Source organism: Lotus japonicus, chromosome 2 (assembly GCF_012489685.1).
Source record: "Lotus japonicus ecotype B-129 chromosome 2, LjGifu_v1.2".
Lineage (NCBI taxonomy): Eukaryota > Viridiplantae > Streptophyta > Magnoliopsida > Fabales > Fabaceae > Lotus > Lotus japonicus.
Genome location: NC_080042.1, coordinates 18,011,736 through 18,019,179, shown reverse-complemented (window position 1 = coordinate 18,019,179; position 7,444 = coordinate 18,011,736).

Genomic DNA, 7,444 nt, shown 5'->3' with positions numbered 1-7,444 from the left:
CGAAAACTTGTCCTTTCGCGCTAGTTTATCGTACCTTAGAGTATAGATTACTTCAAATAACCTTAGTAAGTATCGATAGCTTAGTTTCCGATAGATTCTGATAGTATTCTGTGGTTTCATTGTAAAGGTGCTTTTGAGGATTTCTCTGAGGAACAACACTTTGAGTGCGAGGAAGCGCTTGACGATCTTACAGGAGAACCTTCAGGTGAGGGCTTCTCACTGAATCTCTAGTTAATGATTAGGGTCGATGTTTCGACATTGTTTACTGTTTATGCACTGGAATTGTGTGTGATTGTAAAATGTTTTCTGAGGCTTCGGCTGACAATGTAGATGATTCATCTACTGAATGTTTTTGAGATTGTCTTACATGCTATGTGCTATGTGGGTAATCTAGGATGTGTGGTGCATGCTTTATATGCTAAGTGCTAAGTGTTTATGATGCGATTTATTGATATATGACATGTTGTTGATTGTGATGATTTAAATATGCCCTGTACTGGAATCTGAGATTCTGAATGGTGAGAATAGCGGGCAGGTCATGCCGATTTTATTTTGAGAGTTTTGAGGAAGTTTGATAGGACGAATGAGATTCGGGCCTTGTATAGGGTTTATGGATCGAGACATTCTCTGGAGTCATTTGGGGATTTGAAGATCCCGAGAACTTATAGGAATTGCGATAAGACTAAAAAGGATATTATTTTGAAAAGAAAATTCATAAGACATTAAACAACCTCAAAATCTTTAAGTAATGATAACAACCTCGAAGGAAGGCATTGGAAGTCAAGTCATAGTTTTGGAAAAACGAGGAGTGTCGTCGGATCCAAGTGTTGAGGAGTTTGGTAAGTTCTGAGTATGTTGGTACTCCTTCGCTCGTTGAGCAGTTTGTTAGCCATCCAAGGGATGAGCCGAGAAGCTTCACTGAGGCATGAGACCTTGTGAATGCGTGATACTCCACTGAGGCGTGAGACCTTGTGGAAAGCATGGATCTTCACTGAGGCGTGAGACCTCGTGAACAACATGAAGCTTCACTGAGGCGTGAGACCTTGTGAATGCGGGATACTCCACTGAGGCGTGAGACCTTGTGGAAAGCATGGAACTCCACTGAGGCGTGAGACCTTGTGAGAGCATGAAACTTCACTGAAGCGTGAGACTTCGTGAGAGCATTGATGACCCGAAGAGTCATCGTGAGTGGTTGCACTCATTTTATGATTATTGTATTTTGTCGCAGAATCGACTTTACCTTAGGGTAAGCTTTTAGAGACATTAATTTAGCTAGAACACGTGGCGACGTGTCGAGTGAGGTCGGAGACGTTGGTTGACTAATCATCCTGCATTCATGCAACATTAATGGGGTATTAACACAGGACGTACTCTGGACCTCGTCGGATTCCAAAATGGTCATAAGACCCGGATTTCCGTGATAGAGCGTCTGTAGACGTCTCTTGTAGCAGACCGAAATGGCAGACCTACGGGTTACGGCTGATCTGGCTACCTTGGTTTGGTGTAAGAGACACGCGGGCAGAAATGGTCCCACCGTTGCTGGTGCTAGGATTGACCCGTTGATGTCCATCCTAGAGGCACGCGAGCGGAAATGGTCCCATCGTTGCTGGTGCTAGGATTGACTCGTTGTTGTCCATACCTTTGTTGGTGTAGGAGGCACGCGGGCAGAAATGGTCCCACCGTTGCTGGTGCTAGGATTGATCCCTTTGATGTCCATCCGTTCCGGATTGCATATTGGTTGACTGGGTTAACCTGCATACATATCACGCAACATGCATACTGACTTAGTTGATGAGTGTGGTTGCTAATTGATAATCTTACTTGGAACATGCTAATTGTTATTATTGTCGTTATGATTTTGTGGAACATGCAACCCTAGGAATGATATCTCTAGTTATAAGCCTAAGTGGCTATCTATTATTTGTACCTATTGGGTTTATTATCTACATAGTTCTTTAGAGTTGACCCTCGCGTCTTCTGTGTGTGTTTTGGCGGACAACGCCTTTTGTCAGATGAATATTGCGGACTGGTACACCATGGTCCACCCTTCGGGGGGGATTAGGTTTGAGATGATCGATTAGGACGACCCCGGGTCGTGGGTGGTTGACCCCGCGAGCCACCGAGCGACGTATTCGGGGCGTATCATGGAGGATCACGTGGACAGTGGAGGACTTCTGAGGTCAGGAGTGTTGAGGCGATGCTCTATCAGCTTCAATTTGCCACCGGGCGTTCACTGTGGACCAGGACTTGGAGGACCACCACCACCACCATTGTCTTCAGACGAGGAGGATCCCTCAGAGGAGATTCCAGTGGGAGTGCCTTCGGCAGGGTCCAGTGCACCCACCGTTGCGATCATCGATGATCAGGGTTCGGGCCCTAAGCCCGTGAGTCCAGCATCGGAGCGCACTGCGGTTGCGAGGGGAGGAAGGATAGGGTTAGTAGACTTGGTCGTTCTGGATTCTGATTCAGACGACGATCATGCTAACACATAGTTTTGAGTGTTGGTATGAGCTCCTCGAGTTAGGATTAGTGTAGGAGTAGAGTTTTAGCTTTGACAGTCTTGCTTCATTTGTTACTTAGGGGACAGGGTAGATCCGCCTATAGCTTTTTGTGTGGTTTCCTTACGGGAATCACAGAGAGTTGGTTGGACTTAGGAGGTCTTATTTTCAGGCCATTGGGTCAGCTGATTCTCAGTTTTGAGGGATGGTGTTGCGGGCACTTCACCCTTTTCATTTGGTTTGTATATATTGCCTACGGGCGTTGTACTTTTCTTTCCGTCACTGGAGGTTACTCGTGACGAGGTTACTACTACAGCGGGGGCTGTTTATATATTATATATTAGTTCTGATTATTGTTATTGTTGGGTTTTATTTAATTCAGTCTTGTCTAGTTATTATCGAAAAAAAAATATTTCACGTTTTTCCGCATTAAGTTTACTTTTGGTTACTAAAGTGACGCCACCGAAATCGGGGTGTTACATTGTGGTATCAGAGCACGGTCGAGTCTTTCGGGAGTTGTTGGGGAATAGGTCTTCTGTGCTAGGTTGTGTGACTCTGCAAAGAGTGAAAATTGATTGTCTGCAAGCGATTTTTCGCTTAAAAATTGATTGAAGTTATTGCTTACTCATATTGTATAGTGATGCTAGATGCTATCTTATGATGAGTGCTGACTGTTTGCTTCCTTTAACAGAACATGGTGAACACTAACCAGTTAGCTGAGATGATGGCCACTATGGCCCAAGCGGTAACAGCGCAGGCCCAAGCGGTAACAGCACAGGCAAATGATAATGCCATGAGGCGTGCTACTGAAGAAGCACGTGAACAGCATCAGCGCCAGAGGGAAATAACTCTGGACCAGAACAAAGGCCTCAATGACTTCAGGAGGCAAAACCCACCAAAGTTCTCTGGTGGTACTGATCCAGACGCAGCGGATCTCTGGATCCAGGAAATCGAGAAGATTTTCGGGGTTCTGCAAACTGTTGAGGGTGCCAAGGTGGGCATGGCGACTTATCTTCTGCTAGGAGATGCTGAGTACTGGTGGAAGGGCACCAGGGGAATCATGGAAGCCAACCATGAAGAAATTAACTGGAACTCGTTCTGGACCGCATTCTTGGAAAAGTATTTTCCGACAAGTGCCCGGGATGAGAGGGAGGCGCAGTTTCTGACACTCCGTCAGGGAGGTATGTCTGTACCGGAATTTGCTTCGAAACTGGAGTCTTTGGCGAAGCATTTCCAATTCTTTAATGATCATGTTGACGAGCGCTACATGTGCAAGCGCTTCGTGAATGGACTGAGGCCGGATATTGAGGACTCAGTGAGGCCGTTGGGAATCATGCGTTTCCAATCCTTGGTTGAGAAGGCCACGGAAGTGGAGCTGATGAAGAACCGGAGGTTGAACCGTACCGGGACTGGAGGGCCGATGAGATCAGGTTCTCAAAATTTTCAAGACAAGGGAAAGTTTCAGAGCAGGAAACCATATCAGCGTCCTGCTGGAGGAGGGATTACTTCAGGATCTTACAGACCCATGACGGGTACTGCTGGTGGTTCTGGAGATCGGACTTTGAACAGGGAGGTGACCTGTTTCAGATGTGAGAAGCCGGGGCACTATGCTAATGCTTGTCCCGACAAGAGGCCCAAATGCTTTAATTGTAACAGAATGGGGCATAATGCCGATCAGTGCAGAGCACCCAAGACGGAGCCAACCGTGAACACTGCTCGTGGAAAACGTTCTGCTGCTAAAGCAAGAGTTTACACCATGGACGGTGAGAGAGCTGAAGGATTTGTCAGAGGAGAGCGCAAGAACGATGGTAACCTTCTAACCAATCTTTCTTATTTCAGTATAATATTGTTCCATTTCTCTCGTAGCGTGTGCAAAACACACTTATCTTGCTTACATCGTTTAAGCTTTGACCTTATAGTTAGTACGCCTATTAATACCTTACTTGACCGTAGCTCGTATTTTAACTATAGAAGTACACGAGGTTTAGGATAACATGCTAAGCCTAGGAAGTAGTCTTCCACCGATGCGTTTAAACGGAAGTATATTGCGGATCTGACACATGCTATCGAGCTGGATGACAGTAAGTTGAAGGATGAGATGACGAGATGACTAGTTAAGTTCCTTGAAGTATAGTTATGATTGGATTTCTAGGGGATAAATCTCGTTTTATGCGAAGTGTTAGGGATTTCAGTAAGCCTAAATCGGTTTGAGTGAGGAAGGTTTTGAGGACGAAGACAACAATAATGGATTGTTAGATATTAAGGGGATGGGCCTTGTCATGCACGAGGTATTAAGACTCAAGTCGAGTTTTAATTTGAACGGTGACTAAGGTGAAGATTGATTTCATGGTGCGAGCGACGATAGTTACGAAGTTGGAAGTGACGTTAATGGACTAGTAGATTCCAATTGAATAGTTCGTCTAGGAGTTACCAAGAGATCGAGTTGAATTTTGGATCATGGGTGAACATCTCGAGGACAAGTTGAGCATTCACCCCGGAACATAGAGATGTACCGAGTTTCTAATCAGGATTTTGGACGAACGAAAGCAAAGGAACAAGTGGTTGTTGGAACAAAGATATTGGAACAAAGACACGGACGGTGATATAGGAGAGTTAGAGGAAAAGACCAAGGAACAGTATCCAGAACTTTTTACTAACCCTTAAGTTTCGAGGACGAAACTTTCTTTTTGGAGGGTAGTAATGTAAGACCCAAGATTTTAAGCTTAGAATAAGTGGAAGAGATTTCCATTTACGACTAGGCTTGATGTATCGTGAAAGGAAACCTGAACAAGAGTTTACCAAATGAAATAAATTTATGAAGGAGAAAGTTCAGGAAAAGTCAAAGGATTTTATCGAAGTCGATTTAAGTTATAGCACGATCGTTATACGCTTAACCTAGGTCAGAAACCCTAGTATATAGCTAATTTTCACTTTTAGGTACGACGGAAGTTAATTCCAAAAATCTTCAGAGAAATGTTAGAACTTCTCTTTTTCCATATATCAAAATCGTTTCGAGGCGAAACTCTAGGATCTACGAACGTCCGATTCCAATCATCGGAAGTTTGCCGAAACCGAATCCCTGGTATTTCAAAAACCCTAGAATTTCTCGACAATGAAAACTTTATCTATTCAGAGCTTCAAATGAATATTCTACACGCGTACACCCATTTCTCTTGATGATTTCAATCTTTCTTCAGAAGGAAGTTTTCCATTCCGACATTCGATGCAAAAAGCAACTTATCGGGTAAAATAGTTTTGCACCGACTTTGCATTAGTTGCCAAAAATACAAGGAGACATCTTCTTAGCTTAGGAATTCCTTTGCCAAAACCTATCTTAGAATTCATGGAGAATGATGCCGGAAAAATCAGATTCGCGAAACTTTCATTTTCCCGCGAATTACCATTTTCCATATATAGCAAGAAAGGTGAGAAAAATTACAAGAACTCCTCCATTTTCTCTCCAAGGCCGCGAGCTCCATAGAAGGAAGAGGAAGAAGAGCTTTTCTTCATTACTTGCTTGATCGTCGATCAATCAGTTGCTACTTCAAGGCTTCGAGGTATAGTCGCTAATCCTTACCTCCGATCGCTTTTTCCATAGCTTTTCTGTAGAGTTTTCTGAGTGGATAGTTTATGGGTTTTTGCAAAACTATCCTGAATCTTTCATTTCTGATTCTAAACCTCTTCTATATGTGCCCAAGATCACTTCTGCCGGATTAGATTTTCCGTTATGTCGTCGGAATTCCGCCGGAATCAATTCTAGCCTAAAATACCCATTTATGTAGTTTTTGAGTAAAGTTCCAACCTTTAGGCTGAAAACTATCGCCTTAGCTTAGTGCTAGTAGGATTAGTTGTCATAAACGTCGTTGGTGACGTCCCTGCAAAATTTTATTTTTGGGATTTCAGTTTTGAAAATCCTAAGTTAAAAATCATGACCAAAATACCCCTGCGACAATTTTTGATCCGATAATTTTTCCGAGTTCAGAATACCCTTAGTTACGGCTTATGAAAGCATAGGAACCAAGTTTGATCGAAGAAAAATCGAGCCCCTTAATTGTGAAAAGTGGCCGAGCCTATTAGAGGGGGGAGGAGGAAATTTCCTTTTCCGAAAACTTGTCCTTTCGCGCTAGTTTATCGTACCTTAGAGTATAGATTACTTCAAATAACCTTAGTAAGTATCGATAGCTTAGTTTCCGATAGATTCTGAGAGTATTCTGTGGTTTCATTGTAAAGGTGCTTTTGAGGATTTCTCTGAGGAACAACACTTTGAGTGCGAGGAAGCGCTTGACGATCTTACAGGAGAACCTTCAGGTGAGGGCTTCTCACTGAATCTCTAGTTAATGATTAGGGTCGATGTTTCGACATTGTTTACTGTTTATGCACTGGAATTGTGTGTGATTGTAAAATGTTTTCTGAGGCTTCGGCTGACAATGTAGATGATTCATCTACTGAATGTTTTTGAGATTGTCTTACATGCTATGTGCTATGTGGGTAATCTAGGATGTGTGGTGCATGCTTTATATGCTAAGTGCTAAGTGTTTATGATGCGATTTATTGATATATGACATGTTGTTGATTGTGATGATTTAAATATGCCCTGTACTGGAATCTGAGATTCTGAATGGTGAGAATAGCGGGCAGGTCATGCCGATTTTATTTTGAGAGTTTTGAGGAAGTTTGATAGGACGAATGAGATTCGGGCCTTGTATAGGGTTTATGGATCGAGACATTCTCTGGAGTCATTTGGGGATTTGAAGATCCCGAGAACTTATAGGAATTGCGATAAGACTAAAAAGGATATTATTTTGAAAAGAAAATTCATAAGACATTAAACAACCTCAAAATCTTTAAGTAATGATAACAACCTCGAAGGAAGGCATTGGAAGTCAAGTCATAGTTTTGGAAAAACGAGGAGTGTCGTCGGATCCAAGTGTTGAGGAGTTTGGTAA